Genomic DNA, 22,125 nt, shown 5'->3' on the forward strand with positions numbered 1-22,125 from the left:
GTGTAATTTGATTTGACAGGACAGATCAAGACATGAAAGGGGAGACTTGCGCCGAGTCTGACAAACCATAGTTGTGGAAATCAACCTACAAAGCCTACCATTTAAACACTTACCCTGATTTAACTTTTGGTAGGGGACATCTGTACCCTTTATTCTATCCCCATCTTCCCTGTGTGCATCTCCAAGGGACACTATCTTATCTAAAGACAGAATGCCCCCCAAGACTAGCTACCTTTACCAGGCTTTTGCCTGCTACCGTTGTGGATGACAAAAAGCAAGTGCAGGTCACAATGCGTGACAAGTTTAAGCTTTACTGCCCTCGGGTGAGAGTGATTATAGACTGCTACGAGACCTGCTGTGAAACACCAACCTCCCGCTCAGTACAGTCGTAAACTTTTTCCAACATAAAAAAAATCTGAAAAGAGTCGATTGGCATTGTTACTTTGATTTGAAGATTTGTATCCAAACGATACACAGGCTCCATCTGTGATACAGAAATAACTCAGCAATCCTAGATTTTACAGTTACTTTAGCCTGGACACGGAGTTTTTGCAGACAAGGGTTTCCTGATCGAGAAGATGCTGTAAGAGACGCGGGCAACACTTATAATCCCTCCACTGAAGACATCCACTCAGCTCAGCATTAAGGACACCTTGAAGACCCAGTCTATTGCCCATCTGGGGATTTTATTAGTAAGAGCCATACATAGGGTTAGGAGTAGGTCTGTAATCAACCAAAGTAAATCTTGGTCGATTAAAGTCATGAAATGTCGACTAAAAATCGACTGGGGGGGGCTGCAGAGGGGCGGAAAAAAAACCTGTTAGATTTATTAACTGTAATGTCCCGCAGTACTTGTCCTTGTAGGCTATCTGCAGTATATTAAATTGTTTTCGACCTAATTATTTTGCAGTGAAATGACACTCGTGTGTCGGCTCTGGCAGCGCTGCATCAGCGCGCTGTGCATGTCCTCGCCTGTCGCCTCGCTACAGGTATGTTGTTGGTATTAGTTATATTGAAAGTGTATATGAAATGATCCTTTACCTTTTTTAAGTAATGCAGTTTTTTTGTGTTAAGTAAGGGTTAGTAGTCCACAACGGCTTTTATTAAAGTTAATGTGAAGCATTCTTTAAAAACTTTTGGTAGATGTAATGGTACTCAGGTAATGGTCGCCTAAGGTACCATCTATGTGCTGGATTTTTCCTTAGCAGAGGTTAGTTAGCAAATAAGCCCACTGATGGCGACGCTAGTGTTCATATTTTGGCGCAATGTTTAGAAATGACAGTTTTAGTAGCCATAGTAAGTGAAAATGTGATGCACATTTCAAATGTGTTATGTATCCTGAATTGTTCATGAGCTATGTATGTGTGATATCTGTAAAGCTGCACTCTAACAGTTTTTTCTACACTTTTTTTTACACTAAACAGCACGGTGCGATAATGGACCCCAGTTATGTATGTTGTGTTGTATAGTTGTTGTTTTTTTAACCTTTATTTAACCAAGGTAAGGTTGTCACTTGTTTATCTTTAACTGAAACTATTTACCAAGGCTTTTGCGCAAGACTCCCAGAGTACATGGCATATTTCATGGAATCGGCTGGCTGTAAGTTGTGGTTTGCGTCCCTTGGTCCACATCTGGCATTCCGACTGCTGTCGGGATTAGGTGACACCTTTAAGGTCTCCGAGTGGTATTGTTGCTTGAGGGCAGTGGTAAGAGAGCACGGATCCAAAGGCGCAGGGACGAATTTAGAATCCACCAAATTAAGGTCCTTGAGCCAGTGCAGCAATTTACACATTCCTGGTTGTGGTAAATGTCTTTGAGTTTCTTCCCACTGGCCATGTCGTGAGGACCGGTAAGAGAGGTCCTGCCATAGAAAGGGAGAAATGTGAAGTTTAATTTAGAAAACATTATGTCCCCAAACCTTCTGAACTAACAGTAGACACCTATACTCAGTAGGGGAAGACGTATTCAGATCCTTTACTTTAGTTATAGTAGCAATACTAGTGTAAAATACTGTAAAATACAATAGTGCAGCTAGTAAATATGGATCTCACTTTAACTAGATAGTAACTAAAAACTAAAGTTATCAGATACATGTAGTAGAGTACAATTTCCCGCTACAATTAAGTTGAGTTGAAGTATTAGCCTGAGTAGCATAAAAGAACAAATCCTCAAGTAAAGTAAAATTACCTCAAAATTGTACTTAAATACAGGGGTGGGAATCACCAGAGGCCTCACGATACTTATGTCCCTTATGTCCCTTGACACAATTGAAGTGACTGCGTGAAAATTGGAAGCTTTGTCAATGCGGAGTCACTTTGCAAGAGAGGGTGGGTTACCCTTAATTTAAGAGGTGGTTTTAGGTATTTTAATAATTCAAGAGTTAATGTGCAATGTTCTACCAATGATTTGGAGTTACTGTAGTGGACTGTAGGAAGATAGGATAAAACAACATGGAGAAAAAACCTGACTGTGTGGCCAACATCCTAGCACCCCACAGAGATTTGTTAGATCCCTGATAACAACAAGGAGGCCTCTAGGATAGAGATGGGAGCTGCACCTGTGCTGTGAAGAAAAATAGCCTGTCTCTTGAAACCAACCTGACATTGATTTAAGGAAACATTACCTTCACGTCAATGTCTATCTATAGTGACTGCCAACTGTTTTCAATTTAGAAAACTTGATTTCAGATTTCCTATTCCTTTAGTTGGCAAGGCAACAACAAGATCAAAAAAGGCTCCTCATCCTATGATGTATTTTAAAAATGGTACGCCAGCAAAAAAGGACGGAGACCTTCAATCAGTGCCACCAAAAGGCTCAATAGTGTCGAGTGTCTCTTCTGGAAAATATCTGGAGCTCAGAAATATTGCAGTCCTGGTTTCTACAGTGAAAGGTACATTGCAAGTAGGGCAGTAGTAATGGGCGATAGAAATATATGCAATATAGAGGATACAAAATTGACCTATGGTAGAGATTTTACTTATATTTGCACTATTGCGATAATGCAATCTACCCACAAAATTTAGAGTCACGCGCTGCAACCAGCTGCAACGCATCATCGGCGTTTTGAGTAAACATGGCAGAAAGCGAACCGGTAGAGCTGGTGAAAAAGGCCGGCGCTACTTCCATTATTTGGTTCGGATTCACGCCGCTAGAACAGACCTGTGGTCGAGCCGTACCACGGAGCCTTTCACCAGCCTGACAATTCACTACACAACAGACAATTGGAATCTGTGTGTGTGTGTGTGTGTGTGTGTGTGTGTGTGTGTGTGTGTGTGTGTGTGTGTGTGTGTGTGTGTGTGTGTGTGTGTGTGTGTGTGTGTGTGTGTGTGTGTGTGTGTGTGTGTGTGTGTGTGTGTGTGTGTGTGTGTGTGTGTGTGTGCGCTCAAAAAAAAAAGTGTACTTTAGGCTGCAGGTAAGAAACTGTTTGAAATATTGTTATTTAAAGTATCTGTGCATCCTTGAAAGTGTAGTGCCTTTTAGAATGGTTTACACTACAGGAAAAAACACTTGAAGCTTCTTATTTGTTAATGGATCTGCATCTAGTGGTGTACTTGAATTTTATTTATCTGCAACATTATGTTGTATAATTACAGTTTTGCACAATAAATGTTCCCAAAACTACGTGCTAATTTTCTTTCTCTTTATAAATAAATACATACAGTTATCAGTTTGGCTTTCCTTAGGGTCTATGTAACCTGGTCTAAAATGGTTTTATTATAATTTATATATTGTGATATAAATCATTATTGCAAGAGGCTGCAATGTGTATTGCAATATTGATTTTAGGCCCTATCGCCCTTTACTACTGCACGGGATGAGAATAATGTGCAATATGCGATTATGTTGTTAAATGTCATAATAGCGATAATACGTGTGATTATAATACTTACTTCTGAATTTTTGCTTTCAGAATTTCTTCTACAACGAATTACTTGTTGAATTCAAAACAAAGGAAAGGAAATAATTTCCAACATTTGTTTATTATACAAATTGAACATTGAATTAAATATAAGTATCACTAAAAAAGTGAAAAATATCAGAAAACTGCAGGAACTGCATCAGTAGAAACCACACTTTATAATGTAACTGTGGCAGTTACATTGAAAGTGCGGTTTCTGATATTTTCTTTTTACACAAATCTCTCATTGTCTTTTGTGTGATGTCACAGCCTCGCGCTATGTACGGTATATTGCGCCAGGTAAAAATTGCAATGACGATTAAAAGAAAAAGGATAAAAGAAAGATATATTATGCCGTCCTTATAGCAAGCTGTCACAGCCATTAGATATATAGTGCTCTCATTGCAGGTGCACAGCATTCTTCATAATTATTATTATTATTATTATTTTTATTATTATTATCAATACTTCAAGCCATTATAAGTTCACTACATTGTTAGCATCTGAAGGTTGTTAGTGCATCAAGTCTGAAGTTTCTACTTTAGGAAGTGGTGAGACTCATCAGCAGTCAGCTCACACGGTCACGGATGAGAGGACAAGACTCTGCATTGAGCATTCACGGATGGAATAAGTTGATCATATTGGTTCTTAGCTATGTTACAAAATAATAAGTTGTTATTCAATTCAATTTTTAGTATCTGATCACAACAAGCGTTATGTCAAGACACTTCTAGGTCTTGACCACACACAAGGACCCAACGATTCCAGTAATTGCCCCAAGAGCAAGACTTTAGTGCGACAAGGGTGAGGAAAAACTTCCTTCAAGGCAGAATCCTCGGACAGACCCAGGCTCTTGGTAGGCGGTGTCTGACGGTGGTTTGGGGGGGGGGGGGGGGGGGGGGGGGGGGGGGGGGGGGGGGGGGGGGGGGGGGGGGGGGGGGGGGTATGATGCACAGTGGCGATTATAGTCCCAAAGACGATAATGGGGAAGGGGCCTCTCTTGAGTGCCACGTCTTATGGTGATTTTAATGTGTAACTTCTAGAAAGGGAAACCCAGTTTCTGCCAGTGTTGCCATGATTGTGCACAGTGTTTTTAACTTTCAATATGCAAAGTTTTACTCGTATCTATTTATATACGGATGGGTAGTAAGCGGTCCAGAGGGGGTGTTGGCAGAGCTGATGGATTTAATGGCATTGGAAGACATTGCTGTACTTTTGTGTGTGTGTGAGACAATAAAAAACCGAAGAGAAATGATTCTCGGTCCAATCTGGAGCACTTTGGCCCTGCAGGAAGAAAAAAACATACCCCTGCCAAGTTGGCCACCAGTAACTTACTTACATCCTGGCTGACTGGCTGCAGATTATGTTCCATCAGTCACCAATTAAAGAAATCATAAATTTTTTTTTTTCTTTTGTCATAGAAAAAAACTTTACTTTACTACACAGAATCATCTGGTAAGCCGCCATTGGAAACTGTTTGGAAAAGGGTAAGCCCTTTCAAAACCATATGTCTATCATAACACGTTTAGAAAAAGTTCCAGTGACTGAAGTCTCCCAGTGTATATCAGGGGTCATCAGCAATGCATTGCACCCAAGATTTGTATCGAAGGAACTCCAAATGTGTAATTAGGAAGTACCAAACCAACATCACTTTCCCAATCAATCTACAAAATGTTTGCAACCCCATTTGCATTACAGGTAGATCAAGAACTTCTGGTGCATGTATGTAAAAAAAAGAAAAAAAAAACAGTTTTACATCCTCATCCTATCATCCTGTGTTCCTGAATTTAGCTGCCCGATCTAATAAGGTTACTGTCTTCCGTCTGCCCCATCATTGCTCATTCTTTCTAATAATTCCCTCACAAGTTTGGCATAGGAGTACAGCATTATGTTTTCACATTTAATTTATACAAAGCAACTTATCGTCATGCATAATGCAGCGAGGCAAGTGTGGAAAAAGCTCACAGGCTTTGGGTAATGCTAATTGAATTTGAAGATGAAGTATCTTGTAGACAAATTGTTTGTGACTTTATCCTGTGCTATACTTACTCATGTTAAATGTGGGTGAAAACATGGAGCGATGTTAAATATGCATTCCTCCTTCAAACAAATATGGTCGCATTTTAATGTCTCCTACCAGCTAAGTACTGAACATGATGCCGACCTTGCCAGCTGTGTCTCTTGTGGCTCCCTGTGTCTAAACCTGTAATATACAAGAAACTTTAGATTTTATATCCATTCAGTTTAAATGATATAAACCACAGTCATTTGCTGGTGAGTAATGACTCTATAATAGAGTAATACATTTTCAAAGTTTATAGACTGTACAAAATAATAAATCAATTGGTGTCAGTGCTTTTCATCTCCTCTCCCAAACATCTGCTTGTTTTCCCACCTGAGCCAAATTTTAGCATTAAATCTGAGAAAATGTGGAAGATTTGTAGTTGATTTCTTCTTCTTTTTTAGTTTTTAGTGCGGTGACTCCACCCACACATGAAATTATCTAAAATCAGCTGTGCGCTGTGTTTTAGAATCACACACATCTTTTAATTAACTCCAAGCTCTTCTCCATTGTGTGGATTCTAAAGAAAAAGGCTAATACAATCAGTCCATTCATGTAACAGGCAAGCACAAATAATACCATGCAAAATGAAGAACGCTGTCAGAATTAATAGGGCTCACACCTCCCACCTCCCAGGCAGCTTGGAGCAAGATCACACACACACACACACACACACACACACACACACACACACACACGCTAGTCCAGTTAAAACAGATTGTGTAGCTGACTGGTCCAGTCAACCAAAAAAGATTAACCCCGAGTAAGTTTCGACCCAGCATCCCCTTAATGCCTGTCTGTCAGATAAACCCATCCAATAAAACAATTGGCTCTTGGCATTACATCAGCTTCTTGGTTACAAAACCAAAGTATTTTCTCCACAGATGCTGAAATTTCTCTGAATTAGAGCCTCATCTGAACAAAACTGAATAGAAACATTATAAAGAGCAAGCACATTAGTTAGCCTAATCATATAAATATAAATTGTAAACCAAGCCTAAGACCTTGTGATGTTAACACTGCTACTTCTTTGAGTGGGTGGCGAGGCCCCTCTAGGGCTTCAGCACAGCAGGCATCTTTCGCACATGTTCTCTGCTTTGACTTCCTTTTCGGACTGCCTGTAATATATGGCAGACACCCAATTCAGAGTTCACATTATAAAAAATGTATGTTTGCAGTGTATATATGCTTGTGTGTGTGTGAATTGGAATTGCACGAAGATAAAAACAGGGCCCAACTCATAAAAAACATTTCTCCATAGTGTTACTACTTCTCGATGCCCCAAGACGGTACATTTAATGATAGTCTATAAATAAATAAAATAAATATTTATACATATATTTTGAGATCTCTATGAGACCATTGTTTTATACATTCAACAGTCAAAAAAACAACTAGATATTCAATGTAGCTTACAATCAAATGGAGAAAAGCAACTTATCTCTGAGATAAGGGAACCAGCAATTTTGTTCTCAGTTCTGATTATTCCAATTGCAGAATTTTATTTACTATCAGAATATTGTTAAATCATTTTGATAGAAATTCACTAGCAGATAAATAGACTAACCATTGTACAACTAGGCCTGCATCATCAATAATCTGCCACTTACTCAGGAGCAGCAGTTTACGTTTCCAAGGCACATTCTCTAGCTACTCCTGTGGGAGGAGGCTGTCCCAGGACAGATAGCATATTTTATTCCTTCTATAGTGCCTTCTTGGTTTACCTTAAGGTCTCCTCCTAGGTGGACATGACTGGAATACAAGCATTTGCACATGATATCTGTTATTGTGGCCCCAAAGCATTGATTATACCAAAACGTGGGGCCAATGTTTTGAAAGTCTTGATTCCCCCTCTGCTCTCTCTTATCTGTCAAAAGGTTCAAAAGTGGTGAAAAATTAATTGAGCTTTGAATGAGACATGAGCTTTTTTTTTTTTATGCAATCCTGAGGCAAAGTACGGTGTAGCCGTGTGTGCGTGTCTGTCATGCTGCCAGCTGCTGTTGAGGATCAACTGGCTTGCAGTAATTGGTCCAGTTCTTTTTGATGTGAATTTCCAGCTTGGATGGTAACGTATCAATCCGAGCTTCTGACATGTCAAAGAAGATCTTCTGAAGATATTTAACTGCTCCAGTATTAGTTTGTGGAACTCATTCTGCCTTTGACAAAATCTTCCCTTCACTAATGATGGAAATAATAAATCCTTGAGGCCTGCATGTATTTCACATAATGACTTTTTGCAGGCAGTAAAAAAACGTAGAAGAAAATGCATTGGACTCAGCGTGCAAGGTTTCATTTTATGAGTTGGACGTCAAAATATATCTAGGTTAGAAGTTTGATTTAAAATAGTTTTTCAGATATCAAGCTTATTCTGTCCTAAGACTTAAGACTCAAGGCTTGTAAATCGAATGCTTTGCATTAAATTAAGTTACTTATAAGCAACTTGGACATTTAACAAACTTAACGTTCCAACCCAATGAGGTCTAGTTGTAACCTAGACATCTAGCTGTCTTGTGAGCTTTATATGATATTAACTTTTATTGTATAGCACATTTAAAATTAAGTTATTTGATCACAGGAGAAAATATACAAATAAACTATAAAATATCTGTAAAAAAAAAAATTTAAAAAGCGAATGTAAAGGCCAGTGTAAAATAAATAATTCAAAGTGAAGTTGTAGAGATTCGTCATTTATGCTCTACTACTCCCTGTCTCAGCAGTATTTTATACAAGCTGAAAGATTCAGTATATCCAGAGGAAATCGGAATAATGAGTCACAATAATCTGTCTGAAGTTATGTCCTCAAATGAAAGGAGAAATCAAAGTATGTTGTTCATATGTCATAAATGGAGCAGTTTACGTCCCCTAACCATAACCCTAACCCAGGCAGGTTGTAGGTGATGAGACATTTGAGGTCTGATAGACTAATGGACAGACACACCTGTGGATCATCAGCATAACAGTGATAAGAAATGTAACAGTTGTGTAGTATTTGACTCAAAGGTTTTATGTAAACTGAAAACAATAAAGGGCCAAAAACAGCACCAAGTCCTCCAAACCATACAGCGATATATGTTAGGTTGCCCTCTAGCGGAAGCAGGAAATACGACCCAGAGGAGTGTATTCTGTTCTTATATCTAAACAGAGAACGTTACAGTCGAGGTTTCAAACCTAAAATGTCAATAGATCGCAGTTTGGTTGGGTTAAGACACCAAAACTACTTGGGTAAGTTTAGAAAAAGATTGTGATTTGAGTTCAAATCGGTACATTCCGTTACTTCACTTCCTTTTGTGCATGTGACGCAGAACGTGAGGCTGTTAGGTTTGTTGCATAAAGAAGAAAAAATCCTTTACTTTTATTTTGAAACAGGACACAAACCCAAGTCTCCCGGGTGAACGTCCTGTGTTTGTTTGTCCCACCCTCCAACCTCACCTGGTTGCCTATGCAGACTTAATTGCAGACTTTGGCGCTCTTATACTTCATCACCTTACTTCCTGCTTTGCTCCCATTAGAATTACTACGGCCACTAGACGGCCCTGCCACTATAAACGTAAATATGAGTTGTTATCTCTGCTTCAACAAACGACTTACGTCTTAAGAATGGGCCCCAAGGGCTACTAAAGGCAGCCAAAGGGTCTAACAATATCAAAACCGTACGACTACCGCCATCTGAATTTAGTTGAACATCATTCAGCTCTTTAAGGAATGCTGTCTCTGTGCTATGATGGGGTCAAAAGCCTGACTGGAACCTTTCAATAAATGGAAATACTCATTCAAAAAGCGTAGAATAGACCACTTTCTCCGATATGTTACCGATATAAGTGATTTAATCCCTAAATCAATTACTTTGGGGAAGCATTTTAGATGATATATAAAAAATATACCTTACAGCAGAGAGGCCCTCAGGCTGGTACCTGTTGATTTCAACATTAAGGACTCTATTCTGAGCTCCTTGAAGATATCTAAGCCCAGACAACGTGCATAGCAACCTCGTATTAGCCACTTGCATCTATGGCTTAATTCACAACCCAAAGTGTGTGACTATAATTGAGGGTTGGAACACAGATGGACTGCTAAATTAACAGCTTCAGCCTCAGCTTCTTGGTCAACACGACAGTCCTGCTTCTGCATGACCGGAGAGGCCGCTCCATGCTGCCTGTTGATCTTAAACTCCATCTAATCCCCATCTAGATCCTTCACTAGCTGCACATCTCACTCCCAAACCACAGGGGGTATCTAAACACACTTTCCCTTTTTCCTGCATTCTTTGATTACCTGCACACTTGTTTTGCTTTCTGTGATTGACATTTTATTACATTTAAGAAAGATAGAAATGATACAGACATGAAACAAGGACTTAGTGACAGTGCATCTATATAACCAGAGTTTTTCCTTGGGGAGGGGGACTACGGATAAATGGCTGGGTTTTGTGTTTTTTGTGTGTGTGTGTGTGTGTGTGTGTGTGTGTGCGTGCGTGTGCGTGTGTGTTTTTTTTTTAGGGACCGTTGTATTCAAATATTACTGTTCTATTCTGCCCTGCAAAAAGAAGGATACCTTTGATTGATGGTGCGTAAAGTGACTTCCATTGTTGAACCAGCAGCCTCATACCCAACATTAAAGCAGTCTGGACCTATTCAGTATGGATGGAGAAAATGGTGTCTTTTGAAGAGACTATTTTTGAAGAAAGCTAATGCAAAAGAGGACTTCCTGACCAACATTTCAATTTTGGTGGACTAAGGGAGCCTTGAAATTGATTTCAGCAAACTATGAGTTTGAAAATAGGTTGTTCTTTTTGCAATTTAAATTTGGCATGGTAGTTGTTGAAGGATTTGAGGTCCTGCCCTGTGTAAAGGACACCTAGCACTGCAATACCCTTCTCCACCCTTTCTTTTCAATAGAAGGAGGCTTTCCCATACATAGCCAGAGATTGTACCATATGCTAAAGGTTTGTGTGTCAAGGGGTCAAAATTGAGGATCCGTGCAGTCTTCTTTCAGACTCCCTGTACACATTTTTTTACTCAGCTGTGGTTTTTATATGATGACTTTCACATCACAAGGTGGGTTTTCTCATTTTATTAACCTGAAGTGCAACACTAATCCTTCCCTTAAAACCCATGATTTAATTAGAGCAAAAAGTAGTGAACAAAGACCAAATGGAATTTGTTTTGTGTTTACCTCTGAGCTATTTTCCTGTCTCAGTTTGAACTTGTACCTTTCAGTAATTGGTTCTTGAAGTGGATTCAATCCCTCAGAGATAGCTTTATAGTGCTCTATATTCAATGGCGGGTATAAGAGAGCCAGCAGCAGCACCTTGCCTCCTCCTCTGAGACGGGGAGAAACAGTGGGTGCTTTCTCCAGAGAACAGACAGCCGTATTCATTAGGATATTCAAGGGTGCAGAGGGACGGCTGAGAGCAGCTCAGCGGCGTACAGTATGCAAAGCAACAGCTTAACTAAAATGTTACTAATTGAGAAATCATTTAAACACTGTTCAGCACACGCAAACACGGAATTACTTGTACAACAGATGTGCTTTGCAAGTACAGCTGTCTGTCATGTCTTTTTTTCGCCGTCTCTATGCCCATATATTCATCCATTACACCCATCCATTTAGCAATCTATGCATAGCATAGGAAGGAAGACTTGTTGAAAGAATCCATTGCAAAATCTCAGTATCATATATAAAACATTTTATCTATCTTTAAAAAAAGAAGAAGAAAGAAGCCATCATTAAAATCCTAATTCACAAGCGTTAACAGCGACACCTGCATGGCATGAGGGAAACGGCAGTCTGGGGGCGGGGGCAGAGGCAGATACACAGCTGTCTGATGTAGGGCGGGACTTCCTTTATAAGTGCACGACAAGGTGTCCGTTATCAGGATTTAAAGGACGACGGGGAGGCAAGAACCGCTTGGAGTCCATTAATAGCTGATATTGGTCACCTCAAACAGCAATATCCCACTTAACCAAGGTATGTAACTGGCTTCTAGTAACACATTACAAACACTCACATGGATTATCCATACCCCGCAGTGATTGTTTTTATAGCGTTTGTATTAATAAACGTCTGTTACATTCAAGCCATTGCCAAATGAGTTGATACAAAGCTAATTAAGACTATCAGCTCCACAAAACTCTCTGTATTTCTCAGTCTTGCTATGTTTAGAAATTGGTGTCGACACACACTACTCCTACAACTGGGAGTAGTTTCCTGTATCTGTGTCACGTGGGCTTCGCCCTGGCCACGCTTCGTTTAGACTAGCGGCAGGTTCAGGTGGATTGATTACAATGGGAGAAGTGAACGTGAACATAGATTGTGAGCTAGACGTAAAATACTGGTGTCACAGACGCTAACGTCAGCTAACGTTCTTGAAGGCCCTAACAAAACGAATCTCCGTAATGCTAAATATGTCTAATAATATCTAATGTTAGCAAAAGAACATAATAATAAATTATTCAAATATAACTATTTATCCATCCACACAACGTTCACTACATGTTCAAACAAGGCCTAGCCCTCTTAGGAGACCGGAAGTTTGTAATGACCTGTGATTCCTCATTGGGGAGACAGAAGCTACGCACTATAGCTTTAAGAACTTGTGTGGCCATTACAGTAGTTGTCTGTGGAATAAAACACCAAGGCAAGTCCTTTTATACAAAGACCTACTTTGCACCTTAATTTTCTGTAAGAAAAAAGACATAAGTAGCCGACTAATGTTGAAAAACACAAAGCCATGGGTGGGCAGCTCTCCTGTTCTCCACCATTTTTTGGTGTCACCAACCGCCACTGATATAGCTCCTTACCTAGGCTGCATATTCTTTTAGCTGCCAGAGAAAAATGGTGGTTGTGACGGAGTTCCCAAGTTCCCATTCCACTGCTGATGCAAAGCATCATCCCAAAATACAGAATAGATGCTGCACCTACACGCTGCCTGTCAGTGGCTTTCACCAGCCTCTGCTTTCACCAGCTTCTTTTTCTAGATAGATCTGGATTCAAGGAGATGTCCTCAGTCCTCACAAATACAGACACATTAATGCATTTAAGCACAGTTAAACCCTAAACACACACAATTATCCCCTCAACAGTCATCAGCTGATGCAGTTTTGCATTTTAAAGGGAGGATAGACCAATGGAGAGTTCAACCTACTAGCTGTTTGTCTTTTTTCTTTATGGAAATTATTGTTTCTGTTTTGTGTCCTTTTTTATGTCCCTCTGATTACTCTGAGAGATGATTGAGTTTATTAAAAAGTAAGGGTGTGACAAGATCTCGTTCTACGAGATCTCGCGAGATTAAAACGTGACGAGATTTCTCGTCGAGGTGAAAAGTTGTCTCGTGAGGCGATGTGATGTCAGCATGATGGAGCGTGAAATTACTATTGAAGATTTTTCTGTTATTTACACATTAATTTTATTTATACTGTTTATTTTTTTATGTTTGGTTTGTGGAAAGGAGTTAGATTTCTCGTGTGAAATTGTACAGGGCAGAAGCCAGTTGGTAGAGTTTATACAAAACATTGTGCAGTGTTTGCACGTCCTTTACTGCATATAATTCATTAAAATAGTAAAAAAAAAAGTTAAATAACATTCATCATTAATAGTTGATTTCAAAATGCACCTAAATTGTTTAGCATTTTGTGATTTTTCAGTTGAATAAAAAAACTATTTTCCATTCATATATTTCATCGAGGATTTCTTTAAATTTTTTTTAAAAATCTCGTCTCGTCTCGTTCTCGTGAACCCAATCTCTTGATGTGTCTCGTCTCGTGGAGTAAGCGTCTCGTCACACCCCAATAAAAAAGTGTAGTTGTCAATAAGGAAGGGAAGCCCAGGCACCTTGTTATTTGTGAGTTTTTATTTTTTATTCATTGAGTTATTTATTTGCATTTCTTTTTCTTTGGATGTGTGGTTTTTAAGGGATGGTTAGGCCTGATTTGTCATGTATTTGTCCTGTATGTCATCAGCTGCCTGTCGTGGGGAGAGACAGAGATGATTGTGCAGATAGAAAGTGAGAGGAAGGGGGATTGCCATCACTCACTGTGTCAGTGGAGGGATAAAAAAGCAGTAAAGTTAAAGGAGATATCAAGAGACAGACGAGAGGTGAAGCGAGCTGCTCGTTTTAAGGCAGAAGGACAAGTGTTCTATTAATAGTGCTTAAGGTTGATTGAATAATCTTTCCACATACACGCCCAATAACAGTCTTTGAACAATTTCTACATCTTGAATTATGCGAGTTCTGGTATAAGGAAGAAAGGGACCCGGCAGAGTCAAACCGTAGAGCACTTCCTGTAGCAGAACCCCCCAGGCTTTATTGTCATTTACCAAAATGCATTCTGTGTATCCTTAAGACATGACAAACATGTAGAGTGTTTCTTCCTTTGTGAAAAAAACCCTAGAAATAAATAGCTTGAACACTGCAGGGCTCCAGTTATACACCTATTTTATTTTCTTGCTCATGAAACATTTGCAATGCTGAGTTCTCAGAATGCCTGTTCCACTGTAAAGACCTTCACACACCAGGGACGTTTGTTTTGTGCTATTCATTGGCATTTCACTATATTACTCAAATTGTTTTTTTATAATTTCTATCCCACAGGATGCCAGTCTTATGCGTCAAGAAATCGTAATTTTAATTTCAAAGCAAAGTTGATTTTTCTAAACTTTTGCACAGTGATTAAAGCCAAATCCCGTTGCACCTATACTTTGAGATTTATAACACAACAACACGGAGGCTCGGTAGTCTAGCAGTCTTTGCTACTCCTTTTTTAAACCTTTGCAAAGGCAGCATTTACCAGTGCCACTCCTTTCATTCTTACCTTTCCCAATAAAACCCCAAGACAAACCACACTGCGTAAATGAAGAGAACTGAAATTCACTCAGTGTGTTGCTAAAAGGAAACATGCTTTACAGTAGCTTAATGTTAGCTTTTCCTTCTTTGGCTTCTAAAGTACAGAGGTATGGGGGCACACTCTTTTGTCTCCAGGGCTGGAGTCTACGGAGCTAACTCCCGTCACTCCACTCAGCAGCCAAGGGAAACAAGACATTAGTCTGGAGGGGGGGGGGGGCTGTAGCTTTTATTTGTGCCCAGACAGCAGACTCTAGCCACTGAATGTTCTCTTTACATCTTCACAGCTAAACCTTAAGCAAGCAAGCAAAGTTGCATTAAAACAGCACCTCTCACAGACACCAGTCACAAAGTGCTTCACAGTCAAATAGGGCAACAATACAAAATCAAATCCAATATAGTACTCTGTATAGTATAGCAGAGAGAAAACACCAGACCAAAATCCACAAGAACACCAGGTAAAATGTACAAAGAAAACACAGGTCACAAGTTTACACATGCTACCTAAATGCCTGCCTGACAGATGGGTTTTCAGCTGCTTTTTCAAAGAGTCCAACGACCTTAGCTTATTGAAAGCGTATTCCACAGCTTAAGAGCTACCGACTGAAAGGCACACTCTCCCAGAATCTTACGAGTCTGAGGTACACTTAAAAAACCTTGAGCAAAAGGACCTGAGAGTTCGGTGTAGGGGTGCCAAAGGTCCATGATGTACTGTGTAAGCTGGCTTTGAAGGGCTCTGTAAGTAAGCACCAACATTTTAAAACATATTGTAAAATTAACAGGAAGCCAGGACAGAGAGATCTGAATAGGCGTAATATGGGACTAGCATGTTTAACTCTCCAATGCTCCGAAAGCTGTCCCTCTTTTACTCACCCCGCATCTTACGTCACTTTCTCTCTCCCTCGCTTTAACGACATCCATAGAAGGTTCTCAAACTGTCCCACCGACATCCTAACATATTTCCAGGACTGGCTGTGGTAGATGAGCTGGCATAAATATTCACCTTTTTTTTTTTTATTGGACAACAAATTTACATCACTGCAGTATCAAAACTTTTTCAGGCAATATTCTGGATTTAACCAGGAGAGGATTTGTCATCACTCTTGACCAAAGTCTGTGACCAAGAGAAAGCCCAAGGCATCCCCGTATCCCCATATCTCTACCGCTAGCATGGCTACATCTTCACTCGTTTGCTTCCCCCCCCTCCAATATCTCTTCACTTTCTACTACAGAAACATCGACAAAAAACAATATACCTTACACATTGTAAAGCATGAATATTATTGAGCTTGACAGTTAATATTGCTTCTATGGTACCCACAAATTCAAATAATATTAGATAAGCGGTTAAACCGTTGATGTCTTAAGTTTTTTTTACAATATGAGAAACATGCCTAGTATTTGCTGATGTGATGGCTTAATCAGGCTTACATATATAGATATATATACACACACACACACACACACACACACACACACACACACACACACACACACACACACTCAATAATGGAAACTTTGTGCACATAATCTTCATGTTTTACATGTCTCATGTTTATCACCTAGCATATTTGAATGATTGCTGCATGTAGTAATAGTTTTTATGTGAGTGCGTGCGTGTGTGCGTGCGTGTGTGCAACTGTATCATTGTGCAGGTGTTTTATTAAACATGACAGGCTGATCTGCTGTCTCATTAGGTGGAATGAGAACAACTTGCCATCATAGAAGCACCTCTGTCAATCTCGCCTCCACATTTTCTCTATGCCCCACCACACAGGCTATTATTAGACACCAGATGAAAGGTTGGACACCATTGCCATATCGTTATGGCAGACTAATGAGTAGAAACACCTGAACTTATCACAGTGTCATGTACTATACGCTGTGATTTGATGCGTGTCTGTGGGTGTTGGGCTCTTAAAAAAAATAATCTCCGAAGTTCACAAACGACTACAATAGATCTGCTGGGAATACTGGATAACTTTCTTTCTGTGCAGTCACTTTGGCTCCTCAGTGTATAATTTAAAGTCTGAAAATTTCGTTGATGCCTCAGAGGAACATTAAAAAAAAAAGGTTTGAAGAGCAGCACACAGGAGATGAAGATAAGGGTCTAACATTCACATATGCAACAACTTATTCTTTACCTCCTGTTCCTTTAAATCTCTGCACCTGACGATTAATACAAATTCCATTTCTGTAAGCACAGGAACTTTTTGACTTTTTGACACATTACATCCTAATCACTTTAGTAGCACTCTTCTCAGCAGGGCTTTGACTAATAACAGCATACATGGAAACATAACACAGGATGAACAGCAACATTTCTAAGTGAGTGAGCAAGCATTTTCCATTTTAAAGCTGTCTCATCAAGTATAAGTAAGAAATGTGGATTTGTGCTCAAAAGATAAAGGAAGTTACCAAATTAATTTTGTTCAAGAAGAAGAAGAAAAAACACATCAAAGAGAATGAACTGAAAGAAGTACACTGTTCTACATCAAACATTACAGAGTCGTAGGCTCTATCTGTCATTTTACTTTAATGCTTCTTGGGTTTACACGTGCAGAACATGTCGTTCGGCTGCGCCAAACATGGATAGGAAAGGTCCGGAGAGAACAAAACGGAAGGAAGAAAGAATCAAACAAAGGGAGACATGCCAAGAACAAGAAAATACGTTTATTCCCTACAACTGTACTTGTTTGAAGATAAAAGAGAACAATTGTTCTGAATAAACTAGTGTCAGTAGTGAAATGAATCTTAGTGAAAGAGAATATTCAGAAGGGTATAGGTCAGTTCTGGTATGACATACAAAAGATAAAATGATAATGCAGATTTATTTTAAAACATCTATTCATCCAGTTATCCAAGGCCAAGTATTCCAGAGGTCCCTCTCCTCCAATAAAGTATTCCAGAGGTCCCTCTCCTCCAGTAAAGTATTCCAGAGGTCCCTCTCCTCCAATAAAGTATTTCAGAGGTTCAGAGGTCCCTCTCCTCCAGTAAAGTATTTCAGAGGTCCCTCTCCTCCAGTAAAGTATTTTAGAGGTCCCTCTCCTCCAGTAAAGTATTTCAGAGGTCCCTCTCCTCCAGTAAAGTATTTCAGAGGTCCCTCTCCTCCAGTAAAGTATTCCAGAGGTCCCTCTCCTCCAGTAAAGTATTTCAGAGGTCCCTCTCCTCCAGTAAAGTATTCCAGAGGTCCCTCTCCTCCAATAAAGTATTCCAGAGGTCCCTCTCCTCCAGTAAAGTATTCCAGCTCTCTCGGGGAAAGTCCAAGGCGATCCCAGACCAGACGAGATGTATAATGACTAGTCAGCTAGGAAGCCCAGCTAGCCTAAGGAGGAAACTCATCTTGGCCTCTTGTATTTGCATTTCTCATTCTTTCCTTTAGACTTTAGAGTCTTTTGGGGCCCTAGAAAACAATTCCTAGGGGACCTTCCATCCAGGATTTCTAACTATTGTCTTGTAGATCAGTGCTGTCAAACTCAGCATCACGTGTGGCCCCACTGGAAATCACATCAAGTCGAAGTTATTGTAGTTTCACATTTTTCATTAGTTTTTATTTTATTTAGTTTGGACTTTTTATTTTAAAATTCAGAGTACTTTTTAAATGGGGTTTGCTAGTTTTTTTAAATAATTTAAAAAAAATGCTTAGTTTTAGTCTTTTTTTTGTAAGATGGGTTATTTGTCATGGGCAGGATTCAAAAAGTTCAGAAATGTATTGTGAAATAATAACAAGAACAATAAAAATGACATCATACAATTTTAGAAATATGTATTCATATTATACTCACAAAATGTGATGTGTGCCAGGAAAAAAACTTAAATAGCCAATAAACTAAAGATTGTGTTTTGGGAAAAGGGGGCTTGGCGTTCTCCTTTACCCTGTAAGGTAACCTAGGTTAGCCTCCTTGTGCGTGCTTCTCAGATGTACTGTTAAATTCATAGGATTTTTCCCTTTAATAAAGTGTCCGTATATTTCACCTCCTTCAATTGCAAGGCACTTGCTTTTAACGGACAGTCATAATGAAATAGGACTCTTCCAACTTTCTTCCACATGGAATGTTGGAATTTCTGGGTTCTTAGAAACTATAAATGTCTACGGCATTGTCTGTAGCAAACAGGTCCATGGTTGGAAATGTCAACTCAGAAAGAGTTATTTGTTCTATGAAAAACATTGACAAAGACGAAAGCTAAGGGCATTTACCCTATTTATTTGTTAATTATTTTAATTTTAGTTTACAAACATTACAGTTTTAGATAGTTATTTTGTTTTTGTAAAGCTTCGTTTTTATTTAAGTTAACAATGTTTTTCCCCATAAAAGTAAAATATATTTTACTGTATTATTGCATGTCTCATATAGCCTTCTCACTTACAGACACATTCAATGGTCCACACAAAGACCACAAAAAGTAACGTAGCCATCGCAGAAAGAAAAACGGGCCAAAAAACGATCGTTAAATGGACCAAAACATTAAAGGAAAACACCAAAAGTGTCAGCAAAAGTGACAAAAACTTGAAAAAAACTACAAAAACTAGGTGGACCATAATTTATTGAGACCTAAATCGATATGTTGGCCAGGTCTAAATCTACGAGGGGCCAAATGCTGTGGTTGGTAGATGGTGCTAATTTTGAACCCTGGTTGCTGATATGATATCAATATGATTGTCAAAATATAATTTTTAGTGTCTAATTTTACTGAGAACCAATGCGTCATACAGAGAAAAAAAGGCTCCATGATGAAACTGTAGAGGACGTGCCGTTGCTCATGTGGGCTGGCTGTCTCTCTCCACTCCCCTCCACTTGTATGCATTCAAAGGTAGAAGAAAAAAAAAAACTACAAATGTCAACCTCATGGTGGTGATATAAATCTGGGATCCTCAAAGTAGATGGGATTCATCTTCTGGGGACCATGAATGCCTGTACAAAGGTTCATGGCAATCTATGAAACAGCTGCTAGCATGGCTATGAGGGGATGTTACTGTACAACCCCCGGGTTGGGAAACCATTGCTCCAAGTGCCCAATATTGACATTTTCACGTTGTTTATTGGCAGTCAAAGTTTTTCAGTATTGGGCCACATCTTCAAGTTGAGACATTAGGTAGAATCCAAAAAGTTGATGTGTGTTGCAGTTTACAATCTGCTGCAGTGTTGTAGATGGTGGGTTGGTGGCTGTAGCTGCTTAATGCAAATACAGTTTAAAATAACCTGCTCTATATACAAATTAGTTCTCTGTCTACACAGACTACATAGGGAAAAACAACAGCTTTGGTCACATCATAACAGATGGTCATATGTGGAATCGGCACAGACCCTTAGTTGGACGCTGACAGAGTACTGAAGGCTGTTTGTGAACAGCGGACCTGAACTGTTTACGGCATCGACTGGCAAGGGTTGAAAGTCATAGACTAGAAGTCATTTGATATCACTTTCCGACTGAAGGCATTTTTGCTGTTCCTAGAACATAACATTTCTACAACCCTGTTTTTCTACGTTCCTGTAACTACCTGGTTGGAAAACGGCTAATGAGTCCTTTCACGTCCAACAAAGACAAAGACCCTGTCTGAATGTTACGATCTCCAAACATATACTCTACAGTGCAACCACTTGAAATGATGTGACAGAAGTTCCATACTTAAGTCCATGCGGAGAAAGGCCTTAAGATACCTTCACACACTCAGCTGCCGTGACATTTTGCAATGGTGTTGGCGCAACAAATTATGTGCAGGATTATTAATATCCTCAAGCACATGCCTTTGTAAAAAATATACAGTATAAATATAAGTCTAATTGTTAATAGTTTGTAGAACAGATGTGCGTGGTGTGCACCAGTATCGCGCTTTTTTCCAAGTTTATATGCGTGTGTAAGCACCAGAGACATAAAATAAAATAAAATCCCAGAAAAAGTGTTTTTTTTATTTTTTTTATAATATGGGCACTTTAAGTAACACATTTTGATCACATCTTTTCCAGTGATGGGAATACCGGCGTTATAAATAATAAAATTACTAACAACGTTACTTTTTTCAGTAACAAGTAATGTAATTCATTACTCTTCCCATCTTAATAACGCCGTAAAATGCCGAAAAATGCGTCTGGTTACTATAATTGAAGCTTTTTTTTTCATCAGACCGACCAGATCTCTGAGCAGAGAGGCAAAGACTTGTTTTCTCCCTTGGTTAGTGGGCCGGGATCGAGGCAACTTTTCCTGCTAAAGATTTCCCAGCTTGGTCAGAAAACCTAGGCATTATTTAATTTTGCTCAGTTGTGGCCTGTTGAGGGGCAATAAATATCAAAAGTTCCAAAAACCTCCATGTTGATATTTGTATCGATCCATTAGACATACTATCTACATACATGCCATCTGATTAGAGGCTAGTCTCACTTTGTCCCACAGCAACATTAAAAGAATTTAGATTTGTGTACATGGTTTCTGTTAATATTGTAATGTATTAAGTGTCCATTTCATAATAATTTTCAGATTTACCATAAATAATTGAACATGCACATGTATTTTAAGTTCCATTAAAGAGGGGGGGAGTTGGGGTCACATTTGAGCATTTAAAAATGTACTTGAAAGGAACATTTGTGAACACATTCTGAAATAACTAGTTACTTTTATAATTTGTAACAAAGTATCTAATTTAGTTACTTTTTAGAAGAAGTAACTAGTAACTGGAACTACATTTTAAAAGTAACTTGCCCAACACCGATGATCACATAGCGTATCACAGTACCTCTTTCCAAACATGTAGTGCCGCTGCAGAAAACTAGGCTCTGGTCACGCTGCGGCCTTATTTTGACGCTCCAAAATCGAAACGAAGTCCGAGTAGATGCATCAAAGCAGTTTGATGTGCGTCAAACCGCTTATAGTTCCCATTCGGGCATTTAAAACAGTCGGTGTTCAGACGCTTTCAGTGTGTAACGTGATCCGTTTTAAATCTACCTAAAATAAATCCAGAATTTATTCTTTTTGAAGCAGAAAGCTTACGTTTCAGTCTTTTTGCGTCATCACGTTGTACGCTCGCGATGACGCCATAACAGTACTTGACATCTGGTGCAAAACCGTTTTGAGGTGGAACCATCAAAATGCCTTAACACTCTGCTCGTAAAAACACACAGCATATGCGTACGTCAAATAACTTCTGCATTGGTAAGAACTATTTTGTTCATGTTACAACACTTGACACACAATTGTATTTTTTCTTTAATTTATGACACAGTTCTAATACTTGCATTAATTGTGAATATTGTGATTATATTGTAGTATGAATCATTTGAAGGTATTTCAAGAAATAACATCACCATTAGTATAAATACTAATGTAGGCACT

General features: G+C 39.1%; 1 long non-coding RNA gene across 1 annotated transcript in view; it reads left to right on the top strand.

Moving 5' to 3' along the window:
- LOC117959466 overlaps positions 1 to 2,960 on the top strand; it is a 19,298-nt gene extending 16,338 nt beyond the window's left edge. Inside the window, exon 3 of the long non-coding RNA XR_004659944.1 lies at positions 2,906 to 2,960. This is a non-coding gene — a long non-coding RNA (uncharacterized LOC117959466). The remainder of the gene's footprint in view (positions 1 to 2,905) is intronic.
- Positions 2,961 to 22,125: the final 19,165 nt, after the last annotated feature.

This window comes from Etheostoma cragini, chromosome 16 (genome assembly GCF_013103735.1).
Source record: "Etheostoma cragini isolate CJK2018 chromosome 16, CSU_Ecrag_1.0, whole genome shotgun sequence".
In the NCBI taxonomy this organism is placed as follows: Eukaryota; Metazoa; Chordata; class Actinopteri; order Perciformes; family Percidae; genus Etheostoma; species Etheostoma cragini.